Below are 26,896 nucleotides of genomic sequence, written 5' to 3' on the forward strand. Positions count from 1 at the left end.
GGACTTTGGAGTTGCATTCACAGTGGAGGCTAGCACCGTTAGACCTACCACTGTATCTGAGCTTGAGCTTTGAGATTGCATAATGGTTCGTAAATGTGTGCTCTGCATGTCCACTATTGGTACATTATTTTTAAAAGCTATTGAGGTAGAATACTGATCTTGTCAAAAGGGGCCTTTATCCTTGATGGGGGTTCTGTTTTGTGCAGTTGGTTACACATATGGATGCAACTGGAGATCCATTTATATAATTTCTGTGTGGCTACTGCAGAACGCTTGGAACGCTTTGTCATTGTAACAACAAGCCTTGGGAATTTTTGGAAAGGCTTTGTTTCGTCCAGGTAGAATGCTAATGCGTACGCAGAAGTCTCTTGTGCATTTGCATGGCGCTTGAGATAAAATGTAAGCAGATGAATCCATTGATTGCGGTGGAAAGAGGATGATATTCTGTGTATAAATTTTGGATGTCGTCTCAGTGTGACTTTGTCCTTGAGAAATATGGTGTATGGAGGATGAGCCATGAAAGCCCCTATTTTGCTTACTTGCCGTGCAGACGTAATTGCAACCAAGAACGCTACCTTCATTGATAAATGAAGTAGGGAGCTGGTAGCTAGTGTTTCGGATGTGGTTCTGGTAAGGCTTCCGAGGCACCAGCGTTAAGTCCCATGCTGGTCTAGGGTCACGTATTTTCCAAGTACATATTCTGTATGCCCTTGAGGAAGTGTTTCATCATCAGGAGCATGAATATCGATATGCCATCAAGCTTAAGGTGAAAGGTGAGAATGGCTGATAAGTGTACTACAGCAAAGCTTGTAGAAAACCCTGAATTCTTTAGTTTTAATATGTATTCCAAGACCAACAGAAGTGGTGCTGTGCGTGCAGATACATGTTTGTTCTGGCACCATAAGGAGAACCTTATCCATTTTTGGAGGTAAGTGGTATGTGTGGTTGGTTTTCTGCTATTTACTAACACCTGTTTTACTTGTTCCAAGCAGGTTAACTAGTCATGGTGGAGCCACACCTTTAGGCGAAGTTTCTCCAAGTTCAAGTGGAGGACTTGACCTCCTCCTTGTGAGAGATGGCCCTGTTGGAGAGGGAGAGTACATGGTGCACAGATATGGTTATCAGGTCTGCCTGGGCTATGTCGGAACTACAAGTATGACCTTGTTTTGATGGTCCGTATCTTGTGTATTACTCTGGAGATTAGTGGTACAGGTGGGAATAAGTACAGGACAGGTGCATCCCACCTGATTAGAAAGGTGTCTCCTAGGGACTGTGTTCCCAGTCCTGCTAGTAAGCAAAATTGCGGATATTTGTTGTTTCATTGTGTGGCAAATAGGTCAATGCAGGGGAACCACCACCGTTGGAATATGTGTTGTAAGACACTGGTGTTCAGGGCCCACTAGAGATCTTGGGAAAAGTGTCTGCTTAGTGTGTCTGACATTGTGTTCTGGCGGCCCAGGAGTAGGAAGCAGTAATGGTGATGTTGTGAGTTATGCACCAGTTCCATAATTTTATGACTTCTGTGCATAGGGTATGAGAACAGGCTCCTCCCTGTTGATTTATGTAAAACATACATGCAATGTTGTCTGTGAGGACTCTTACTGTTTTATTCTTTATCACTGGGAGGAAGTGAACATACATGTTGCAAACCACGTGCAATTTGAGAAGGTTGATGTGTAGTTATATTGCACACATTCACTGGTCTTGTCCACCAATGTAATGAATGCTGGACTTTTGGTGTCAATGTTAGGCTTTTGTTTAGACTGTACTTGTCTGATATGTATACTGAGCTTAGCCATCCCTGTAGTCCAGATGCGCCCCAATGAAATCCAACTGTTGTACTGGAATTAGAGTTGATTTTTGTTTGTTTATTTGTAGCCCTAGGGTCTGAAAGAGGGTGACAGTCCTTTGGGTAATGTCTCTCGTTTCTGATTGGGTAGGACCTTTCAGTAGGCATTTGTCTAGAAATGGGAATATCATTATTCCTGGTCTGTGCAAATGTTCTGCTACTACCACTAGGGTTTGGAGAAGACTCTCTCAGCAGTCAAAAATCCAAATGGCAACACACTGTATTGGAAGTGATCTTTTCCTACTGTGAACCGTAGAAACCTTCTGTATGCAGGATTTATGGTAATGTGAAAGTATGCATCCTGTAGGTTCAGGGGTGAAAACCAGTCTCCCTTTTCCATTGCTGGGATTATTTAAGTCAGTGTGACTATCCTGAATATATGGATTTGTACAAACTTGTTCAGTTTTCTGAGATCTAATATGGGTTTCCATCTACCGTTTTTCTTTTGGGTCAAGAAGTAGTGGGAGTCTTCACAGGTGTTGTCGGTGCTGTGTAGGAGGAGTTTGGCTTGTGTTTGCCTCTTGACTCCTTAACCTTGCCAGCAGCGGCACCACTGCAGGCGGTGCCGGAACTTCCCGGTGCATCAAAAGTGCTCACTCTTGGCATACTCTGCAACAACAGCAGCAATGTTGCAGAACATGGCTTTTTTTTCAAAAGATTCTCTCTGTGGGGACAATGTGGCTCTTTTCCTCACTTTCTTGAAGGAATGATACTGGTTTCCAGAAATGACATGCTGGGAGAGTCCCTGGTTGAGGGGTTCTGCTGTCCAGGGTCAGAAGCTGGCTGAAGGGATTTCTCCATAAGAATAAGTTTCAGGCAGAGATCTCTATTCCATGTGACTCAAGCTTTGAGGTTGCTGAAGTGAGTACACTTTTGTTGTGTGCGCAACTGACCTAAGCTGTGGATGCAGGGTGAGTGGCCATCAGAAATCAGCACAGAGTCCTTGCACGAGGAACATCTTTTGAAGCCTGGTGAACCAGGCATGTTTTTAATGTCCCTCGCTGATGTCGATTTAAAAACAGAATAAATGAAAGGAGGGGTTTTTTTTTTTTTTTTTTTGAAGGGAGAACAAAAAAGATGTGCAAATGTCTAAACTAGTAACCAAGACCTAACTATCACTAATTAATTCTAACTATTTCTAATTATTTTTCCTAGGTTGTCATTCAACACCACTATGGAGCTCCGTCTCAGGCCGAGGACAGCTGAAAAGCAACTGAGGGGTCGGGTCACACACACGATGGTCAAAGTGCCAACGGCACCATGAGATGACTACTGTACATGTGCATCTCTGATGGACACTGCTACTGAAAATCTCTGATCAACGGTGCCAGGACGCACCAACACCTGAAGTGGAGCACCCCATAGGGACAGCACTCAAAGAAGAATTGGTAGCGGCATCGGTTCACAATAAATCTGAGACATCTTCTGTGGCCACAGGGAGGGATAGCTCAGTGGTTTGAGCATTGGCCTGCTAAACAGAGGGTTGTGAGTTCAATCCTTGAGGGGGCTATTTAGGGATCTGGGGAAAAAATTGGGGATTGGTCCTGCTTTGAGCAGGGGGTTGGACTAGATGACCTCCTGAGGTCCCTTCCAACCCTGATATTCTATGATTCTATGATACAAATGTGAAAGTAGGAGTCCTTTAAGTCAAGGGTGGCATACCAATTCCCTGGATCCAGGGAGGGAATGATGGAGGCCAGGGTGACCATGCGGAACCTCAGTTTCTTGAGATATCTGTTGAGTTAACGCAGGTCCAGAATGGGCTGAAGGCCCTCCTTGGTCTTCGGGATTCGGAAATATCAGGAGTAAAACCCCTTCCCTCTCAAGTCTTGAGGAACCTTGTCCACAGTCCCTATCTGTAGGAGGGAGTGCACCTCCTAGGTAGGAAGTTGCTCATGAGAAGGATCCCTGAAGAGGGACCAGGATGGGAGGACGGGGTAGATGAAAACTGTAGGGCACAGTCGATTATCACAGTACTTAGCACGCAGTGGTCCAATGTTATGCAGAACCCCAGAGCTGAAGTGGGACAGTCCGAAAATAAAAGTGGAGACAGGATCTGAGACAGGAACTGGTATAGTATCCCCAGGCACACCTTCAAAAGGTCTGCTTGGACCCACTAAAGTACCTATGTGACCTTGGTTGGGAAGAGGCTGACACTACTTGTAACCTCTCCCTTTCCTTTTAGGACTCCTGTCATAGAAGGGGAGACCGGTACCCTCTCTACTTCCATTTGGTGCCAGAGAGTCTGGGGACTGGTGGCGGACCAGAGATGGTTGCAGTGATGGTATCAGGGTTGGCTTGCCCCTAGAACAGTGGTTTTCAAACTTTTTTCCTGGTGACCCAGTTGAAGAAAATTGTTGATGCCCACGACCCAGCGGAGCTGGGGCAGAGGGGTTTGCGGTGTGGGAGGGGCTCAGAGCTGGAGCAGAGGGTTGGGATGTTGGGGTGAGGGCTGCAGGGTGGGCCGGGAATGAGGGGTTCAGGATGTGGGAGAGGGCCAGGCCTCTGGGGTGGGGGTGCAGGCTCTGGGGTGGGGCAGGGAATGAGGCATAGTTTGTCCTTTAGAACTTTAAGCATTTAAGGATTAAAGATATTTCTGGAATACTGAATTTGTGAACTATATTACAGCGATATTTATAAGGAGTGTTGATGACTGTATGATCTCTAGAGTTGTTTGTTTGCTAGACAAGGGAGAGGAACAGGTGTGGGTTCTGAATGACATTATAGAGGCAGAGTTTAAGGTGCCTGGGAGTCCCCTTGGTGAGTGTGGTTGATTACTGCCGATGTGCTTCATATAGGAACAATTTATTTCTGAGAATGGGTGTGTTTGCACGTATGAAGCTGCATAGTTTCACCCTATTTTCTGTGGCTTCAAATTAGACATTGTTTGCCCCTCAGCAATTTAACTATTTTGAACAGCTTGTATATCTGAATTTCCTTTTCTAAAATTTAAAACTGAAGGCACTGTAAAGACAGAGACCACTTCATTCAGTGTTTGTAGGTAACTTCTCAAACTGAAATATTTCCAGACCTTTTAAAAAAATATAGAGAGTGAGGATACACAGGAGTGTTAAGATTTCCCAGCTCTCACAAAAAGGTCCTAAGACTTCCATTGCCAATGGATGGAGAATTACAAAGCAAATCTATTTGGAGCTGTGATTACATCAATTACAGTGGAGCAGTGAATTTGCTAAGCACAAAGCGTCAGTTTGAGAGATCTATTAGGGACTCATGTTTTTCTTGGGAACAAAGCCTAATGGATGTTTCATGCAACCCTTTTTATGGCACCCAAAAGTTTGCTAGGTACCTCACAAGACAAGTTCAGCAACATGAGTCCTGCCACAAACTAATATCTAACATGATGACATAAGACAGTGAACAAGGTAGTAAGGAGGGTACATGGAGTAGTAGTACACAGCAGGATGTGTGGGTTGTCAATAGAGTAAAGCAAACGTTGGCTACTTTCTCGTAGGCTTAGAGAAAGAAATTTTTAGGTGGGAAGAAGGCTGGGACAAAGTCAGAAAAGGTATTCTGAGCATCCAGGCACTCTGGAGATGGTGGTGGGAGGAGGAGTGGAGAATGGTTGCTGTCAGAGCAGAGGCAATGGCAGGCAATAAAAAAAAAAAAAAAAAAAAGAATATTTCATAGCAGAGGCAGAGTTGTGCAAGGCCTTGAAAGCAAATACAGGTAGCCTGAAATTGATGTTTGCAGAAGGGTAAGCCAAAGGATGGATGCAAAGAGTGGGGGATGACAGATCAATGGGCAAGTAATAGGATCTTAGTGGCTACACTGGTGTCAAAGGCCAAAGAAGAGGTTGTAGTGATGAAAAGAGGGGATGAGGTAGACCTATATGAAAGTTTTAGCAGTGTGGGCAGAATAAAAATGTTGGATCTTATAGACACTGTGAAGAAAGCAGCAGCAAGAGCTGGACATAGATTCGATTGCTGGAGGAGAAAAATCATAGATGGCCTCCAGTTTACAGGCTTGTGACACAGGCATTATCTGTTGTGTGTTCAACAATATGAATGGGAGAGTGGAAAGTGTTTTGGTGGAAAGAAAGGGATCCAGTTTTGGCTATTTAAAGCTTGAAGGAATAGCAAGGCATCAGATAGGTTTAGATATGCGATTGGATAGCAAGTAAGTAAGGAGGTGGATTGGAGAAGTGTAAGAGTCATCAGCAGAGAGAGTATAACTGAAGCTGTCGGAGTGAGTTAGATCACCCAGAAAAGAGCGGACTGACAGAGGAACTGACACATTAAACATACCAAAACAAATTCCTCTCACCCTTCTTTCTTTTTGTAGCATAAAGCAAGTGAATCAATAGAGCTCCTACTGTGATTAGATACAAAGCGTGTAGCTCCATTTTTATTATAGTTGCTACAAAGGAGCTGTTAGTGAGCGAATAATTAAAATTGACCTACTGTGATTGGAGACCTTTCTATAATAATATAGCTGAAAAACTTTTAAAAAACATTTAATCCTATTTTTCAGCCTTAAAAATATTTTTTTTTTAAATGAACTGCTAATGTGACACAGACTTGCCCAGACATGTATATTAACCAATCAGACCATCTTCTCAATATTTCACCTAAGGGGACTGCGTGTGGTCTCTGCCAAAAGCTAAGAACTGCTGATTGTCATGGTTACTGTGAGATGTTTGCACAGGAAACATTTAAATAAATATGTAAAATGTAGATTATCACCTGAGATGAGTGGACTCTCAGGGATATCTCAATCAACACTGAGAACAATGGACATCTGTGGAGATAGACTATGTTCACTTTCTAGACCAGATGCAGGCTTCAGGATTTACAAAAAACAAAAGAACTCCCCCCCCACCCCCACCCCCCAAAAGCTTCTAAGGGACCACTGTGGTAAGATACAGTAGTCTGCAACTATATAAGAAAATAGAAAAGAGCACAAGATTTTATCCATTACAGAGGAGAAACCCTGCAAGCAAGGTGTCTCATGAAAGGCAGATCCCAGCTGTTTGAACTGGACCAGCACAGCAAATACTGTATTGACCTTTGGGTGAGACATACTTTACTAGAGAGGAAAGTTAATAAGTACAGGCTATAGTTTGTGTCTTATGTTTTTCTTTTACCTGTAACCTTATGTTTACAAATCCTTATACTTGCATTTATTTGAATATTTACCTCACACTCTGAAAAAGTAAACTTCAGTTTGGTTTTACTATAAATCTGTTTAAGTGCCCTATGCTAAGGCGAGTGTTGAACTGAGGGGAGACCCATGAACTAGGATGCATTGTTTCTATGGATGCAGCAGATCGGTGTACATTGAAGGTGTCCAGAAGATAAGGGACTGGGCACCCAAGTGTAACATAGTGGGGTGTGTAAATTGCTAGCCTTTGAGCCCTGCATTCTCTCCCTACAGAGCCCAGAGTGGAGTTTTATGTTGCCAACAACCAGTAGTTGGAGAAGGTTTCTACTGGTGGGCACAGACAAGGCACAGTCATGCTGTAACGGTAGTGATTAATCCCAGGCACCTCAGGTAATCCCCCAAAGTGTCAATTACTGATCGTTAAATAGTTAATAATGCTACTCAACATTTATTTTTAAATAAATTTGCTAGTATGTTTATCTTCAAAAATATTATTCTATGCCTGCAGAATACATATGCCAGTTATGTGCAACTACCAAAGTTCATTTAAGTTATATACAGGTTGCATAATGGATTTTTACTTTAAACAAAGTTGGTATTTTCCTTCATTTATTAATGCAGATTCTATTTTATAAGAACTTCTAAAACCACACACCACTGTACCAAGATGCTGACATATTTGAATTCTTGAATCAGCTGCAGTAACACTAAGTCTTTTATGGGATCTTCTTCCATAGCGTTAGAGGTCCAACTCACTTTCTACATTAAACTCTGTTTAAATCTTGCAGTAAAATTCAGTTAATGAATGGTCAGTTACAGGACTTTCAACTTAAGTACTTCTGTGGCCCTCATCACCATATTCCTTACAGTTTTAAGGGAGCTAGTATGTTTCTTTCCTTTATTTAGTCTAAGTAAGTCAGATAAACACAAGAGCAAGTAAACTCAGACCTGCTCTACACTTAAAATTTAGATCAACCTGGACGCAGAACTAACTGGGAGCTTCATCATCACTGGTTAAGGGGTAAGCACCTTCTAGTGGACAGGTGTGGTTCTGCCTCCCAAAAGTTCATGGAGATTGAATACCTATTTGAGTACTGTCCTGTGTTATGCAGGACATCAGACTGGCTGATCGTAAGTGTCTGTCTTCTGGCCTTAAAATCTATTCATCTACGAAGGACTGAAGAAATTAAAAAGTCTTGCACCACCACACATTTTTCCATTAGTTCAGACAGATTATCTCCAAAGAATTTTCTAAGTGCAGAAATCCATGTCTAGCTTCTCTATAATAGTGGGCAATGTTAACTGCCATCATCAAAACAAGAAAGGGTGCATACATGCTTATTGAGTATGCCTAGTTTAAACTGCAAATGTTAAACACACTTTCTGATTCTGTGTCAGATTGCCTGAGGTGGAAAGAAACTGAAAGCATAACTAGACATTCAATTTTAATGAAAGAGCATATTCAGAACATCAGCAAGGGTAGTCGAACACATTAAACGCTTTCCTTTCTTTCTCCAAGTCCTGTTCCTGAACTGTCATTGTGATTGCTTGATCTTTCATTTGCTCAGTGTCTTAAATACAGTACTTCTGTTATTTAATAAGTGGCCCACATAAGAGAGCAGACAACTATATCAAGTGGTTACTACAGAGAGGAACTTCTGAGAAATGTAGATGCTTTACAAGAAGGTAGAAATAAGGCCAGATGTCCCTTTCTCACATCACGGAATTTCCCTTCTTAGATGGGAAAGTGGGGTGGGGAGGAGACAGACCAACTATGCCAGTTTCTGGGAAATGGTTTTCCTTTTTTGTATGGGAGTCAGTGATGTAGCCACAGGAATGTTAATTTTATTTGACAACAATGAATTTTATTAAGGAGGGGCTTTTATTCCTTTTAAAGTTCTAGATAGATCATTTAGAGAACTAGAGTCAAGGTCTCAAATTGGTTGTGCCTTCTGAGCCTCTTTAATATGATCTGAACGATAAAGCACCTCTCCCTCTTAAAAACTGCACTGCAGCCAAGAGATGGAAACTTGTAAAGAAGAGGACCTTTGTGAAACAGATAACGGACGTTTTCCTGAAAGATATGCTCTAGGAGGAATTATTTTTGGGAAGCTCTATGGCCTGTGTTATACAGGTCAGACTAGGTGATCCCAATGGTCCCTTCTGGCCTTGGAATCTGTGAATGATGAGCAGAGTAAGGCCTGCAGTATGGACAGACAGAAACACGGCTTGTTACTAAAAAGGTCGTTGTCCTAAAGGTGAAATTCAGAATTTTCAGAATTTAGGCCCAGCTTCCCTCCCCGCTGCTGCCACCCTATAGCAGGCCTCTCAAGGGATTTCTGCTGATATCCCAGGCTGGGGCCTTCAGGGGAACACAAACCCATCTGACTCATCTGGTCCAATACATTAGAAAGGGACAGCTTTTCTGAGGAGTCAGTCCTTGAATCCAAGTGCCTCTCCTGAGACAGAAAGAACCCCTGTAGTAGAGGGAAGACAATAATAGATTGATAATCATTCCACTCAAGTATCCCTTTCAAATCTGTCTGACACTGGATGATCACCTCTGTGAGGCAGAGACAGAGTCCAGTGTTAGGTTAAAGTCAGGCCTGAGAAGTATAGCCTCTGCAGACAGAAAAAACAGTATCACTGATGCTCACTTTCATCTAGAGTTAAGGTTTCCCAGTGACCGCTTGTGCCCTTCCATAATATCAAGTTCTGCAAAACTCAAACTTCAGAAAAACAGGACACAGTTAAGTTACATACCCTATATAGCCTTAATATTGCCCCCTGGAGCTGGCAGCCACTGGGGAGTTATCTGCAATGGTCTGAAGCTGCATCCAGTGAGAGAGCTGTACCTGTACTAAATGGCTTAAGTGGTGGAGGGAATAGGTGGGGCAGATTGGTGGAGGTGTGTTTGTGGGTTGAAGAGATAGAGATTAGTTTAAGAAGCATCACAGAATTGTGAACCTAGCGGAGTTTCCTGAATCATTTTATTGCAAAATTAGCAAAGCACAGGGGAGGGAAGGGGAGTGTCTTGCCATGCAACAGGAATGGTCAGTAATGAGGTGGGATATGAAAGCAGTCTGTGGGTTTAATGATGGGTAAGGGAACATATAGGTTTAGATGGTATCCTGTAAGTGCAAAGTGGTATTCTGAATAGGCTAAGAGAGTGTAGGGCAGGTGCAGGTAGGTCCTTTCCTTTACAGTGAAAGTTGCAGGTGTTGGTAGGAGTTCGTGGTCATTATGGCAGCCGTAGACAACACGTAGAATAGTGGACTGTGCACTCCTGGTCCTGCACTCCTCTCCCTGCCCCCTCACCACCCAGCCAGTCCTGTGCCTTCCAGTCCATCCACCCTCCCTGCTGGCCCCCACCATGCTATTTGTCCAGGCTTCCCCTCATCCTAGGCATTCCCTAATGTGTCTATGTGGCATTGTATCCCATTTTCCAACTGTACCTGACCTTCGAATCAGAATTTTCCCTATGGATGATGAGAGAACCCTAAGGCTGTTTTAAAGTGTTAACACAATTTTCTGAAAAAGAGCTGTATCCTGTGCATTCCTTGGCCACTCTGCATTTTTCCTCACATGCCCAACCCCTTCATTCTTGGTATGTGCAGCACACAACACTACACATCCTTCTACAGCATAGAAGGCTCAGAAAGGGGTGAAGTGGCCCATTTATCTCAATACGATGGCATACCTGAATAAGAACACCTTAAGATGAATGCAGCGTGAAACAATAGTTCTGAGATGTATGAATGACTCGATTCATATCAGTCTCATTCCCCCTATCCAGCCAACTTCAGGAGAGCCACAATAAGAATTCATATTCTCAACACCTGCATGCTCTCAGTATGCCTGTTCTCAGCTGCATACCCGAGGGACAGGGTTTTCCCAGTTCCCCCACACATAGTGGGGAATAGGGAGACAGGCTCAGACCCCCTAGAAGGACAAGGTCCCCCACACCGTAGCTCACAGAAGGGGCAGGCAGGGGTATTAAACCCCCATGCATGGTCTGGGGCCCCCCCAGATCATGGTGCACACATGGGAGGGGAATATCAGGGTGATACATATGCTCCTATTTCCCCACAGTCTGTCACTCATCTCCGCCCCCACCGTGTTCCCTTTTCCTGATGTCCCTACCCCTGCCATTCCCCATCACCTAATCCCTCTACCCACCCATCCCCATTTATCCCTCTCCTCACACCCCCAAGCCCTGTCCTCACCTATTTCCACTCATTCTTCTACCCCGATCACCTTCTTCTCCCAGCATACATTTGCACGTACAATTCATTTTTTCAAAAATAGTTTCAGAGCCTTTTGAATGTTTACTATACGCATATTATATTTCCCCAAAATAAAAATTCTTCTTTGACAGAGGCAGATTCAAGCAGTATGCCTCCCTTTTTAATTTCCACTCTGCATTGGGGATTTGAATTCATAGTGCCTCGGTGGGGCTCAGATTCAATGGCCAGAACGTTCCCTTGAAGCCATGCAGGTCCTGCCAATCTTCGATGGCTTTCAACACCATTGGGCTCTCTCTCTGTACATGCAGAGGGTAATCCATCAGGCAATCCTTATGCTTACCAGAACACTCAACTGGAGAAAAAAAAAAATCTTTTACTAAGAATGCTGTAATTTGATTTCTCCCAAAGGGCTGGTGGGTGCCATGCATTTTGTAGGGGTAACCCTTGAGCACTAGAGATCCTAGTGCAAGGATCTCAGCCATGGTTTGATCTCTAATTGTACATGAAAATGTTGCCAGCATGTCAACTTTAAGAGCTTTTTTTCCTGGGGGCTATATCTTGGGAACCCCTTATTCAAATTGTCCCAAATTTGGTTCACTGACCAAACCCCACTTCCCCATGAAGTGCACAAAATTTCAAGGCAATCCGAGTAACCATATGGACTTTAGAACACTTGAAGTTGAGCTTTAAACAGGAAGCCTGTCTTGATCAAATACAACAGAGCTGGTGGCACTCTGCTATAATTAGAGTGAAAATGGAGGGGCGGGGCACTACATACCCATCATAGCATAGCAGGCTCAGTGAAATGCTGAAGTGGCTCATTCATCTCAATGAAATGTTTTCTGATGAAAGAAGACCCAGTGGAGATGAATACAGCCTGGAATAATAGTTCTGAGATGTATGAACTACTTCATTTACGTCACTGAGTGTCCCATCTCTCCATCCCAGTGCTGAAGTGTTTCTGATGCAAACATGCCCATTCTCAGATCCTCACCCAATATCTGCAGTGTGTTCTTCATGCATGCTCCAAGTATGTCTGTTCTAAACTCTCCATCCAGAGGGGCAGGGCTTCCCCAAACCTGGTTACCTGGTTCCGGGGGGGGCGGGGGGGGGGGGGGGGACGGGACGGGACGACACTGAGAACTGAGATGGGCTCAGATACCCTTTGAGCGACAAGGCAACCCAGACCCCAGCTTACATGAGGGAGGCAAGGAGAGGGTCTTAGATTCTCCCCCTTCAGAAGGGGAGGGGGCCCCAGACCCTGGTGCATGCACACACACAGAGGCCCAGAAAGTAGGGCTGGATCCCAGATTACATTTCAGAAGTAGGCAGAGAAGATGGGGTCAGATGCACCAGATCCTGCCCCACACACAGAAGGGTAGATTGTGGGGCTGACAGGCACCCTATCCCTATTCTCCCACGGGTCCCCAGCATCCCTTCCCTGAGCTCCCCAATCCCTCTCACCTCCCCCTCTCACTCATCCCTTTATCTCCCTCCCCCGATGCAATCCCAAGCCCCCTCACCCTCATTCCCCCTAGTAAGCATGCAAACTGATGTGCATATGAAATTAATTTTAAAAAAATAGATAATTCCTGCATTCTCCACACTAGATAACAGAGTAAACAGCCTTGTAGTGTAACAGAGCAGTGGTTCTCAACCAGGAGCACACACTCGTCTGGGGGTACACAGAGGTCTTCCAGGGGGTACATCAACTCATCTAGATATCTGCCTAGGTTTACACCAAGCTACATAAAAAGCACTAGTGAAGTCAGTACAAACTAAAATTTCCTACAGACGACTTGTTTTTCTGCTCTATATACTATACACTGAAAAGTACGTACAATATTTATATTCCAATTGATTTATTTTATAATTATAAAAGGTAAAAATAAGCAATTTTTCAGTAATAGCGTGCTGTGACATTCTTGTATTTTTATGTCTAATTTTGTAAGCAAGTAGTTTAAGTGAGGTAAACTTGGGGGTAAGCAAGACAAATCATACTCCTGAAAGGGGTACAGTAGTCTGGAAAGGCTGAGAGCCACTGTAATAGAGGGTGTTACCATGCTAGTGATGGGTGATCTAAAAATACCTGAGAGGAAAAATAGCTTCTCTCCTCTGAAAACTCCTGGTGCACTCCACTAGCTATTCGCACTGCAATACGTACGAGCATGAGAAAGTTCAGAGGAATTTTCTTACATACACTCCAATCACCATCTTTAGCAATAAAAGTTGTCTACATTAGGTGAATACTGACATTTTATACTATATGGTTTAAACCTCAGACATTGAACTACCAGTGGAAGACAACGAGAATTCCCCATATAACATCAGTAAAGGAGGTCCCTTCATCCAGCAAGACCAAATCCTCTCACCTGTATGATCCCATTTATGATGGATACCTAGATATCTATTAAGGAATTTCAGATGCATGAAAATCTAAAAGTCAAACAAAAAGTATCAGTCATCATGGCAGTCATCTCAGTGCTTCAATATTACGTAGGATGTTTAATAGGAAGCAAATTTATAACAGGAAGAGTCAGCATATTTCTTTGCTCACATTCTTCCGAGCAGATGCCTTGCAGCAAGATAACAATTTAAAGCCCAACTGTAGATCTTACTCTATTGTTTATACATAGGCAGTCCTAAGGATGTACAAAAGGACATACTAATTTTCCTGTTCCAGAACTCTGAAGGATACCATTACAGTACTGGCATTAGCACAGGATTTGATATTATGCTAATTATATTCCCCCTTTCTAATCAAGTTGTTTCCTTAGCTAAATGACTAAGAGAACCAGAAATGTTGACATACTCTGATCCTCAAACCCTAAAGAATCTAAGTTAAATATATAACATTTCAGATTTAGATAGAAATAAGCCTTTGCACTTTCCATTATAATTCACTCCCAGAGGGTAAAACAGCCTAATGTCACTAATTTGCACTAGCAGTTATGGCTTTTGCAAGTTGCAATTAAAAAAAAAAATCACAATGAAATTTAGTTATAACTGTGATAATACTTTGCATCCCTCTCAAAAAATGTTCTGTACCGTGTTTTGTAGAAAGTCAAATCAGTAACACAAAATCTTACTACTGCACCCTGATACAGTAACTCCTCACTTAGAGTCCTCCCGGTTAACGTTTCGCTATTACATTGCTGATCAATTAGGGAACATGCTTGTTTAAAGTTGCGCAATGCTCCTTTCTAAGGCCCTTTGGCAGCGGCCTGCTTTGTCCACTGCTTGCAGAAAGAGCAGCCCTTTGCAGCTAGCTGGTGGGGACTTGGAACCAGGGTGGACTGTCAGCCCCCCTCCCGCCCCACCATCAGCTCCCCACTCCTAAGTTCCCTGTGCGGCAGCCGCCCAGAAGGCTATTAATTGCCTGTAGTTCAGCTGTCCTTCCCCCACTGCTATGTGCTGCTCCCGCCCTCTGCCTTGGAGCTGCTCCCGGGAGCCTCCTGCTTGCTGGGGGGGGGGGGGGGGAGGTGTGCTAATATCAGGGTGTCCCCCTACCCCTTGCTCCTGCCACCGGCTTACCCTAGCTCCATAGAGCGGGGGTGGGGGGGGGGGGAGAGACAGGACATGACAGGGCTCAGGACGGAGGGAGCTTGCAGGCAGCAGCTACTGTCTGTCTGCCATGCTGTCTCCCCTCCCTCCATTGTGCTGCCTTGTAGAGTATGAGGCTACATTAACAATGTGTTAACCCTTGAGGGTTCAGCAGAGTTCTAGTTCATCATTTAGCAGTAAGGTATTCCCTTGGACACATACCACCCTCTTCCACCCGCTGACTCCATCACCTCAACCAAGCTTCACAATCATCGCTGTGTACAGTATTAAATGGTTTGCTTAAAATGTATGCTGTGCATACATATATAACATATATATTATTATATGCCATCCACAGCCTCAGAAACAACTCCGACATCATAATCAAAAAGGCTGACAAAGGAGGTGCTGTTGTCATCATGTATAGGTGGGAATATGAACAAGAGGCTGCTAGGCAGCTCTCCAACACCACTTTCTACAAGCCATTACCCTCTGATCCCACTGAGGGTTACCAAAAGAAACTACACCATTTGCTCAAGAAACTCCCTGAAAAAGCACAAGAACAAATCCGCACAGACACACCCCTGGAACCCCGACCTGGGGTATTCTATCTGCTACCCAAGATCCATAAACCTGGAAACCCTGGGCGCCCCATCATCTCAGGCATTGGCACCCTGACAGCAGGATTGTCTGGCTATGTAGACTCCCTCCTCAGGCCCTACGCTACCAGCACTTCCAGCTATCTTCGAGACACCACTGACTTCCTGAGGAAACTACAATCTATCGGTGATCTTCCTGAAAACACCATCCTGGCCACTATGGATGTAGAAGCCCTCTACACCAACATTCCACACAAAGATGGACTACAAGCCATCAGGAACACTACCCCCGATAATGTGACGGCAAACCTGGTGGCTGAACTTTGTGACTTTGTCCTCACCCATAACTATTTCACATTTGGGGACAATGTATACATTCAAATCAGCGGCACTGCTATGGGTAACCGCATGGCCCCCACAGTATGCCAACATTTTTATGGCTGACTTCTTCAGCTCTCGTCCCCTAACACCCCTACTCTACTTGCACTATATTGATGACACCATCATCTGGACCCGTGGAAAAGAAGCCCTTGAGGAATTCCACCATGATTTCAACAATTTCCATCCCACCATCAACCTCAGCCTGGACCAGTCCACACAAGAGATCCACTTCTTGGACGCTACAGTGCTAATAAGCGATGGTCACATAAACACCACCCTATACCGGAAACCTATTGACTGCTATTCCTACCTACATGCCTCCAGCTTTCACCCAGACCACACCACATGATCCATTGTCTACAGCCAAGCTCTACGATACAACCGCATTTGCTCCAACCCCTCAGACAGAGACAAACACCTATAAGGTCTCTATCAAGCATTCTTACAACTACAATACCCACCTGCAGAAGTGAAGAAACAGACTGACAGAGCCAGAAGAGTACCCAGAAGTCACCTACTACAGGACAGGCCTAACAAAGAAAATAACAGAACGCCACTAGTCGTCACCTTCAGCCCCCAACTGAAACCTCTCCAATGCATTATCAAGGATCTACAACTTATCCTGAAGGATGACCCATCACTCTCACAAATCTTGGGAGACAGGCCAGTCCTTGCTTACAGACAGCCCCCCCAACCTGAAGCAAATACTCACCAGCAACCACACACCACACAACAGAACCACTAACCCACGAACCTATCTTTGCAACAAAGCCCGTTGCCAACTGTGTCCACATATCTATTCAGGGGACACCATCATAGGGCCTAATCACATCAGCCACACTATCAGAGGCTCGTTCACCTGCACATCTACCAATGTGATATATGCTATCATGTGCCAGCAATGCCCCTCTGCCATGTACATTGGTCAAACTGGACAGTCTCTACGTAAAAGAATAAATGGATACAAATCAGATGTCAAGAATTATAACATTCATAAACCAGTCGGAGAACACTTCAATCTCTCTGGTCAACTCGATTTCTGACCTCAAAGTGACTATCCTTCAATAAAAAAAAACTTCTAAAACAGACTCCAAGGACAGACTGCTGAATTGGAATTAATTTGCAAATTGGATACAATTAACTTAGGCTTGAATAGAGACTGGGTGTGGTTGAGTCATTATACTAAGTGAAACTATTTCCCCTTGTTTATTTCCCGCCCCCCCGCTCCCCCAGACGTTTTTGTTAACTCCTGGAAATGGCCCACCTTGATTATCACTTCAAAAGGTTTTCTCTCCCCCCACCCCACTCTCCTGCTGGTAACAGGAAAGTGGGGTGGGGGGAGAGAAAACCCCCACTGGTAACAGTGATCGCTGGTAACAGTGATCTTAAGTGATCACTCTCCATACAATGTATTTTTTTTCATGGTCTGTGTGTATATAAAATCTCCTCACTGTACTTTCCACTTTATGCATCTGATGAAGTGAGCTGTAGCTCACGAAAGCTTATGCTCAAATAAATTGGTTAGTCTCTAAGGTGCCACAAGTACTCCTTTTCTTTTTATATATATTATATAGTCTTTTGTCTGGTGAAAAAAATTTCCCTGGAACCTAACCCCCCCCCCCCATTTACATTCATTCTTATGGGGAAATTGGATTCGCTTAACATCATTTTGATTAAAGTCATATTTTTCAGAAAGCAAGGAGCTACTGTATTAGATCTTTCATAGAATCATAATCATAGAATATTAGGGTTGGAAGGGACCTAAGGAGGTCATCTAGCCCAACCCCCTGCTCAAAGCAGGCCCAATCCCCAATTTTTGCCCCAGATCCCTAAATGGCCCCCTCAAGGATTGAACTCACAACCCTGGGTTTAGTAGGCCAATACTCAAACCACTGAGCTATCCCTCAGTGAAAGAAGACCACTTGGTAACATATGCAAGTTAATATGTGCATCAGCAAGGTTCTGCTGTGACTGAAAGGCATTTATAGTTAAGCATTTGTACATAGGGAGAATATTCAAACTTTTTCACTAACATTCAATAAAATCTTGTTGCTTCCCCTGTCAGCCTCACCTGTGGTATTGTGCGGGGTTCTCAAAATTATAATCAAGTTCTCAACTCCAACTGTAGTTCTCTAGTAATGTTTGTCCTCCTGTCTAATGCTGAAACAGATTAAACAAATTAGGTTTTGACTTTTAGTTTAAATTTACGATAGCCAGAACAGATGTCAGCTTAAATTTGTTGTGAAGAGTGTCTAACCAATATGTGATGCTTAAGTAAATGCTGTACTGTTTTTGCAGATCTAGCCTCTCCTGCTACCCTAAAAAACTCTGAACATCCAGAACGCAAGCTTGGGTTACATCTAAATGCGATTCCAGTTAGATTCTAATACAGTTCCCATCACCATAGTATGAGCAACTCACAACATTCTGAAGTGTTAAAGATATAGTTCTCTCTTCCTTGCAGTGTACAGACTGGCCTTTTTAAAAAAAGCTGCAGTGATACTGTGAAAAGCCTAATCAAAAGTAGGTTTCAGAGTAACAGCTGTGTTAGTCTGTATTCGCAAAAAGAAAAGGAGTACTTGTGGCACCTGAGAGACTAACCAATTTATTTGAGCATAAGCTTTTGTGAGCTACAGCTCACAGCTTATGCTCAAATAAATTGGTTAGTCTCTAAGGTGCCACAAGTACTCCTTTTCTTTAATCAGAAGTAAGATTTATATATTTTTTCCTGAGACAGAGTTTCCTGGGCATCATGATCTCTTTGGGGAGTGAGTTCCCGACTCAGGACCAGTTATTAAGAAAGTTCTCTGCTGCACACGCAAGTCTAACTCTTCAGGGTGACAACTCCATTCTTCCAATGCCAATTTAGAGGCTCTGATCCTATCGAAGTCTTACAACACATGGATTAATTCCCTTCTGAGACTACTTCTGCGGGGGGGGGGGGGGGGAGAGGTGTCGATACCGTGGTGCCTGGGAATTCCCTGTTCAGTGTTTATCAGGATCTCAGTGACAACATCCAACCCCCAAGACACACTCAAATTTTAAATATAGTTAGGTGGCCTCTTCAAGAACAAGTATGTGGCTTTTAAAGAGATATCCTGTGTCATATTTCAGCCTCACTGAATTAAATTCTTCCAACACTTAAGGGACTTTACTAAGGAGGGTTGTCTCTAAGTTCCCTGTAAGCTGCGCGGCTGCGCAGCAGCCTATTTAGCACCACTCAGACGCTCAAGGAACCGTCCAGGGACTTGCCGCAGCTGGGGGAGGGGCACCTCTCCCCCAGCCTAGCCCCCAACTTGCCGCAGCCAGGACGCCCCTCCCCCAGCCCCAACTCTGCTGTGGCATGGCCAGAGCAGCCAGAGGCAGACCCAGGCACAGCCAGGGGATGGCTGCCTATCCTGAAGGCCCAACCCCAGAGCTGCCGCAGCAAGGGGAGGCGGCCCGGACCCAGGCACAGCTGGGGGATGGCTGCCTATCCTGAAGGCCCAACCCCAGAGCTGCCACAGCGAGGGGAGGTGCCTCTCCAGCCCAGGTGCTGCTGCGAGGAGAGAGCCTCTCCCCCTGCCATAGCCCCGAGCACCGTCCTGCACCCCAAACACCTCACCCCCTGCTCCCCAACCCTGAGCTCCCTCCCACCCTCCGAACCCCTCGGCCCCACCCCCAGCACATGAATTTAGTTAAGTGCACCGATATGAAGGTGATGTGTGTCACAGCCCCCATATTGGTGCATATCATAAAATTCATTCTGCACATGGGTGGGAAAATTAGAAGGAACACTGCCAGTGATATGCTCATTAGTAATTTCATACAATTTTGGATAAGAGATTTTAATTGGCAATCCCACAAGCCTAATATATGGTAAATTTTTGCTAGCTCACCAAATCTGATGCTCATTATTAAGGGAAGTATAGTCAACTCTGAAGTGATACCACCTCCTCCTAGATATCAAATACTATATGACTCAATCACATTTCAACTGCTGAGAAGACTTCTTGGAGCCTCTGCTCAAGTCCTAGTTACACTACTACATATCATGCATCAATCACGTTAAAGCTAGGAACCTCAAATTCTTTAAATTCTCTACGTAAGAGGCACACCCAATTGCATTTGATTGTCATTGTCCTGCTGCAAGATGATGTGTCTTCAAAGCAGGATTCGAACTCAGCTTGCTGGTTCCCACTTCCATATTTCATCCATTAAGCCAGCATCATTTCCACCTGGAGCTCAGAAGATTACACTGCAGTGACAAAACCAACATCTACAGTATAATTAGCTTCTAGAGAGTGTTCTTATTTTAAGTAGAGCAATATGAAAATGATTGCTAGGCAGAGCTAGAAAATCAGTTTCCCTGCAGGCATAGCTAGCTGGCAATAAGGCTTCAAAGTATGAACAAACAGAGAAGCATACAAATTCCTATCAGCTAATTAGTTTTGCTCACTGTACTTAGAGTAGTGACTCAGAGTGACACAATCCTGATATGGAAGAGATTTTGTCCCTAAAAACAATGAATTAATATCAAATATATGCAGACAATAGCAACCATTACTTTAGTACACAGACTCATTCAGATTTGTCATATCCCTATGTAAATTCCCAGTCAAGAAAAGAGTGAATTGTATTTTAAAATTTCAATTTAATTATCCATTTAAAAGGTCCTCCATTAAAATAAATCTCTACAATGCTATATTAATATTTTGAAATTCGTAAGTTTATTACAGAGCAGCAACTAAGTCAACTTTGTTTTCAGAGCTCATCTACATGTTTACAGCCTCTCAAGAGTGTAAGAAAGTAACACTGTAAATCTGACTTGATACAGAAATCAAAACTGACTACATGCACCCTCTCTCATAAATACAAAGCACACACCAAGAAGAGAGATTGTTAGCATCTGTTTTAGTAACAAATTCTCATGTGAAATTGGAAAAAATATTGCAAATCTTTTATAAGTTGTGTCCATTTAAAGCCACCAGCTAAGGACTGCTGAATATCGCACCCCCAGCTTTTTTCCCCCACTCAGTACCCTCAGAGGAATTTCTTAAAATTACCTTTGAGATTGCTTCACTGGTATCTGCAGACAGACACATTGCGCTTAAGGCACTTTACATCACTAGTAATCATACGACTGACTGAGAATGTGCCATTTTCAGTCACATTATAGGTGGCATTACCAGCTCCTCCTAGAGTTCAGGTTGCTTGATACTTCCCATTATAAGATGCTTTTTTATCAGGGATGTGCCTTTTCCTGTTCCTGTGAAAAAAGTCCAAATTTGGCAGTTATCAGCCTTTGAAAAAGTCTCAGTTTGCACGTGTTCAGCAGACTTAAGAGTTTGGCAGCTAAATTATCCAGAGATTATCTGTACTGGGAATGCTCCATCCTGCGGCTGAGCAGGAATTACTTTACAATCGCTGTTCCGGACTGCTGGGGGTCATTGCACCGGGTACAAAACTTTCTTAATTATCTTTCTGCTGACACCCGGACAGGGTGGAGGAAGACACAACATGACTTGAATATGGAGGGAACAAGAGCTGGAGGAGGGGTGGCACATGCAAAGACAAGCAATCAGAGTGGAGAAGAGAGAAGACTATGCCTGGCAGGGGCTGTGCATAGAGAGACTGGGAGGAGACAAGGTGCTGAAAGGGTGGAGGGGGGAATGATTGGGACTGACTTGGCAAAAAGATGGTACTGGAAACCAGTGGAAAGGGGCCGGGGGAGAGACGTTAGATGAGAAGCCCAGGACAGGATAGCCATGAAGACTTGAGAGCAGAGCGGTGTTGACAGACAGATTCATACATTCCATGGCCAGAAGGGACCATTGTGATCATCTAGTATGGAACAAGGGCAGAAGGGTATCAGGATTAGGGAGGGAGATAATGCACAAGAAACTATGACCACTAGAGACACCCCTCTCCAGAACAGAATTCAAGATTCCAGTCTCAACATTCCTCTGTCAGCAAATATCTGTGAAACTAACTGCTATATGTGGGTCTCATCCTCATCTAGTGGCTGGTCATCTGCCTTTATGTGAAACTACTACAGCCATCAGTTACTCTGTTACCCAAGTGGTTGTGCTATGGATTTAAAAGTTTCATCACATCCGATGGACCAAAAAAAAAAAAAAGGGTGTCAATGATTCCACACAAAACATTCCATTAAGTTTAGTTTAAAAAACAACACACACACACACCACACCAGAGAATTACATACAAAAGCATATATTAATAGAATGTTAAGATGGTAAATTCAAGTACTCAAGTTATGAAATGCCAGAATTAACACTGCATGTGCAAACCTAATTCGACACCCCTGTGTGTATGCATTATTATGCAGTCCTAATTACGTGACTGTTTTTGCCATAAGATCTTTGCCTCATTCAGTGCACAGAAAGTACCATGCTCTAGGAATGAATCAGGATTATGCACTGAAAGAGGCTGTTGGTACAACCCCTGTCTCATTTGCGGCTGAAGCTGAAATGTGTTTAGTGCAGGAGGCAAAGGACGGCATGAAGAGAAAGGCTGTTTTCATGGTTAAAGCAATCTCATTTTCTGGGTGCCCAACTCTAGACCATGGGGTCTAATCTGCAGAAATGTTAAGCATTGTATAGCTGCATCTGAAGCCAAATGGAGATGTGCTCCGAACATAGAAAGTGTTATATAATGCTACATACTCTGAAAAATATGAAGCCCTCAGCCTCTCAAATTGGGCACCCAAACTTAAGATCAAAGGTGTCCACTAATTTCTCAGTGCATCGGTTCTCCAGCTGCAGAATGCAGCTACTTCATCTCATGTAACAGGCATGTTTTGAAAATAAGTTAGTATTTATGAAACACACAGCTACTAACAAACATCAAAAAACCAACATGGAAATAGTCGTATAGTGTGCACTAAATAAGGCATGGGGCCAAACTCTGGAAGACTATGATAAAACAAAATGTTGAATAGTTGCTCCTCAAATAAACACTATCCTTCCTATGTACTGAATGAGAGAGGTCCTGTGGGGAAAAAAAATGTGTGATCATATAGTTACAGAGTATCATAACACATACACACAAGAAGGGCAAAATAAATTTGCCTAGGCAGCCTTAACTTTGGCATGGCCTAACTTGATCTCACAGCCTTAAGTAATATTGAAAATACTGTTTTTGGCAAAAGCAGAATTAAAAATGTAAGAACGGCCATACTGGGTCAGAGCAATGGTCCATGTAGCCCAGTATCCGGTCTTCTGATAGTGACTGGTGCCAGCTGTTTCAGAGGGAGTGAAAAGAACAGGGCAATTTATCGAGTGAGCCATACGTTCATCCAGTCCCAGCTTCTAGCAGTCAGAAGTTTAGGAACATACAGAGACACAACCACATCATGGCTAAATAGCCATTGATGGACCTATCCTCCTTCAACATATCTAAGGTCTTGTCTACATTACAGAGTTTTGTTGATAGAAGTCATGCCGACACTCAAAAAGAACTATAATAAATATTGGTATTGCAGTTCACACTTACTCTGTTAGCAAAGCGCGTCCACACTTGGGGTACTAGCATCGACAGTATGAGCAGTACACTGTGACTACCTATCCCACAGTCCAGCTTGACACCTTCTGCCGTTATATCTTGTGGGATAACGGAGCGGATTGCAGCGCATCTTGGGACCGGGCTCAGTGTCCTGTGATGCACTGCTTTCTGTCCCAGCATTCCACAGGCTTCCAGCTTTCTTTCATGGCATTTTTCAAATGGCCCTACTTTGCTGTGCACCCCGGCATTTTTGTGAGAAGGAATTCCGCACTGCTCTCCTATGCTCCGATAACTGTCATGAAGACACTGCGGATGGCAGTGCAGTTAATCACGAAGTTCCTAACTGAAGATGACTCCCAGATGCCTGACATGCTGTGTAATATGGATAAGAGCAACTTCAGATTGCTTTTGGCATTCTCAGAACAGCTGCAGAGGGTTGCTTTTGGGCTCGGGAAACAAGCACTAAACGATGGGATCACATCATCAGACAGGTGTGGGATGACGAGCAGCGGCTATAGACCTTTCTGATGTGGAAAGCCACCCTCCTGGAACTGTGGGCGGAGCTCACCCCAACACTGCGATGCAAGGACACCAGAACGAGAACTGCCCTATTGTTAGAGAAGCGTGTGGCACACTGTGTGGAAGCTGGTGACTCCAGACTGCAACTGGTCGGTCACGAATCAGTTTGGAGTTGAGAAGTCAGCCACTGGGGATGCATTAACGTAAGTGTGCAAGGCAATAAATCGCATCCTGCTATGAAGGACCGTGACTCTGGGAAATGCGCGTGAAATAGTGGAAGGCTTTGCAAAGATGGGTTTCCTTAAATGTGGAGGGGCTATAGATGGCACACACATTACAATTTTGGCACCAGAACATCTTGTGACCAAGTACATCAATAGGAAGGGGTACTTCTCCATGGTGTTGCAGGCGCTTGTGGATCACCCTGGGCGTTTCACTGATATCAATGCAGAGTAGTCCTGAAAGGTGCATGACGCATGCATCTTCAGGAACACCAGCCTGTATAGAAAGCTACAAGCGGGGACTTTCTTTCCAGACCAGAAGATTACAGTGGGGGATATTGATATGCCCATAGTGATCCTGGGCACCTGGCGTACCCCTTACAGCCATGGCTCATGAAATCTTACATGGGAAACCTGGATAGCAGTAAGGAGCAGTTCAACAACAGGCCGAGTAGGTGCTGGATGACCGTGGAATGTGCCTCTGGCAGATTAAAGGTGTGCTGGCAATGCTTTTATGGCAAGTTAGACCTCAATGAGGATAATATTCAGAGACCCGCCGAAGTATCCACGGGGCTCTTGGCGGTGGGGTTGCCACTGAGGATAGTGTCCACCTCCTTATAGAGCTAGCAGGTCTTAGGTACAGCACCAGAGTGAGGGTTCACCTCCCTCACCTAATGGTATGCTTGCCTCAGCTCCATTATCTTCACTCTGCACTACAGTGTCCCCCGATAATAGCTCTTTTCACAAAAGTCTTGAGAAGTGTGCCTGTAGGCATCCCAATTCCTATAGCTCAAGCACAGCTGGGATTGCACAGCCTCCTCTCCCCATATACTGATCAGATTCAACAGCTCCACAGTGGTGCAAGCTGGAGAGCGTTTGCTGCAATAACCTGCCATGATCACCTGGGAAGATGTGATCAGACCTCTCCACCCCAAGCAAACAGAAAATGGAATTTCAAAAATTCCCAGGCTTCTAAGGTGGAGGGCCAGATGGTTGTTTACCTGGCTGTAGGGCAGTGGAGTTCAAACTGTTGACCAGAGCAGACACAATGGGCATTGTGGGACACCTCCTGGAGGCCAATTAAAGCAATAAAATCCAGTGTGGTGTCTACTCTGGCACTTTGTCCACAAAAATTTTGCACAAAAAGCCTTATGTCTATCATCAGGGTGGTTTTATTTATTTGTCGACAAAACTTTGTAGTGTAGACAAGGCCTAATTCTTTGTTGAACCCAGGTATACTTTTAGCTTTCACAATATCCCAAAGGCAATGAGTTCTACAATTTACATTGTGTGAAATACTTCCTTATGTTTGTTTTAAACCTGCTGCCTATTAATTTCATTGGGTGACCCGTGGTTCTTGTGTTAAGTGGCGGAGTAAACAACACTCCTGTATTCACTTTCTTCATACAACTCATGATTTTATAGACCTCTACTGTATCCCCCACTCAGCCTCATCTTTTCTCCAACCTGAACAATCCCAATCTTTCATCTCTTTCAAATGGAAGCTATTTCATTTTTGTTATCTTTCTCTGTATGTTTTCCAGTTCTAATATATCTTTTTTGAGATGGGGCAAACCAACTGCATGCAGTATTCAAGGTGTGGGAGGACCATGGATTTCTATAGTGGCATTTTATTTTCTGTGCTATCTATTCCTTTCCTAGTGGTTCCTAACATTGTTCGCTTTTTTGATGGTCACTGCACACTGAGCAGATGTTTTCAGAGAACGATCCTTGATGAATCCAAGATCTTTTCCTTGAGTGATAACAGCTAATTTAGTCCTAATCATTTTGTATGTATAGGTCGGATTATTTTCCCAGTGTGCATTACTTTGCATTTATCAACAATGAATTTCATCTGCCATTTTGTTACCTGGTCCCCCAGTTTTGTGAGAGCCCTTTGTAACTCTTCAGTTAGTTTGGACTTAACTACCTTGAGTAATTTTGTATCATCTGCAAAGTTTACCACTGCACTGTTTACCCCCTTTTCCAGATCATTTATGAGTTTGTTGAACAGCACTGGTCCCAGCACCTCTTTCCACTGTGAAAAATGACCATTTATTCCAACCCTTTGTTTTCTGTCTTTTAACCAGTTACTAATCCATGAGAGGACCTTCCCTTTTATCTCATGACTTCTTACTTTGCTAAAGAGCCTTTGATAAGTGACCTTTCTGAATGTTCCAGTACACTATATCCACTGGATCACCCTTGTCCATATTTGTTGACAGCTTCAAGGATTAGTTAAGTGTTTATTTCTTTCAACAAAAAGAAAATATTTTAAAATAATTTTACTACAAAGGCAACGTTAGAGCATGTACTACCTCCACACCATAGTCTCCTAAAGTTTTTCAGCACACAAAAAAAAACGCAATACAAAATTAGGTTCAAAAGGAGATGCACTGTATGCATCAAGAGGGAAACAAAACTAACATGGAATATCACTTCAAATACAGCAAATCCCCAGAGATTAAAAGCTTTGCAGACACCGACTACCCAGAGGCTGATATGAAACATAAGCCCCACCTCTCCAGGGAGGGTAAGCAGCGCAGCACCACCTCTGCCAACCAAAAAGCTGGTGGGAAGAACCCTGGAATTTCCACCAAGGTTCTGATCCTGGGCCTTTGCTCAGGAGTTCTTTTATATCTACTTCTGGTTATTAAGTCATCTGTTTTGAAGATCCCCTACCCACTAGGAGGGAAAAGCCTCCCGGCCCCCAGAAGGCCTGACTTCTTGGGCAAGGGTGCTCTATTCAGCCCCTTCCTTAACCTCCTAGCAGATGAAGCTCTCCATCTATTGCTCTGCCTCTTCCAGACTTCTTTATTTGGGTCCTCTTAACTCACATGAATAGCTTTCTAGTGCTTGTCATAACTTATTTATCACTGCTGCTAGGCAGTTCTGAGAAGTGCAGGGAAACTG

General features: G+C 43.8%; 1 protein-coding gene across 14 annotated transcripts in view; it reads right to left on the minus strand.

Annotated features, from left to right (window-relative positions):
* LOC102935841 (KAT8 regulatory NSL complex subunit 1) overlaps window positions 1-26,896 on the minus strand; it is a 141,979-nt gene that overhangs the window by 100,003 nt on the left and 15,080 nt on the right. Inside the window, exons 3-4 of one of the 14 annotated variants that reach the window (XM_037891366.2) lie at window positions 20,786-20,988; window positions 17,812-17,900 (exon numbers count right to left, since the gene is read on the minus strand). The exons of 11 other annotated variants lie outside the window; for them this stretch is intronic. The gene's annotated coding sequence lies outside the window, so the exon portion shown is untranslated. The remainder of the gene's footprint in view (window positions 1-17,811; window positions 17,901-20,785; window positions 20,989-26,896) is intronic. 2 more of the 14 variants (XM_037891367.2, XM_037891364.1) reach the window with 2 other exon arrangements.

This window comes from Chelonia mydas, chromosome 2 (assembly GCF_015237465.2).
Source record: "Chelonia mydas isolate rCheMyd1 chromosome 2, rCheMyd1.pri.v2, whole genome shotgun sequence".
Taxonomy (NCBI): domain Eukaryota; kingdom Metazoa; phylum Chordata; order Testudines; family Cheloniidae; genus Chelonia; species Chelonia mydas.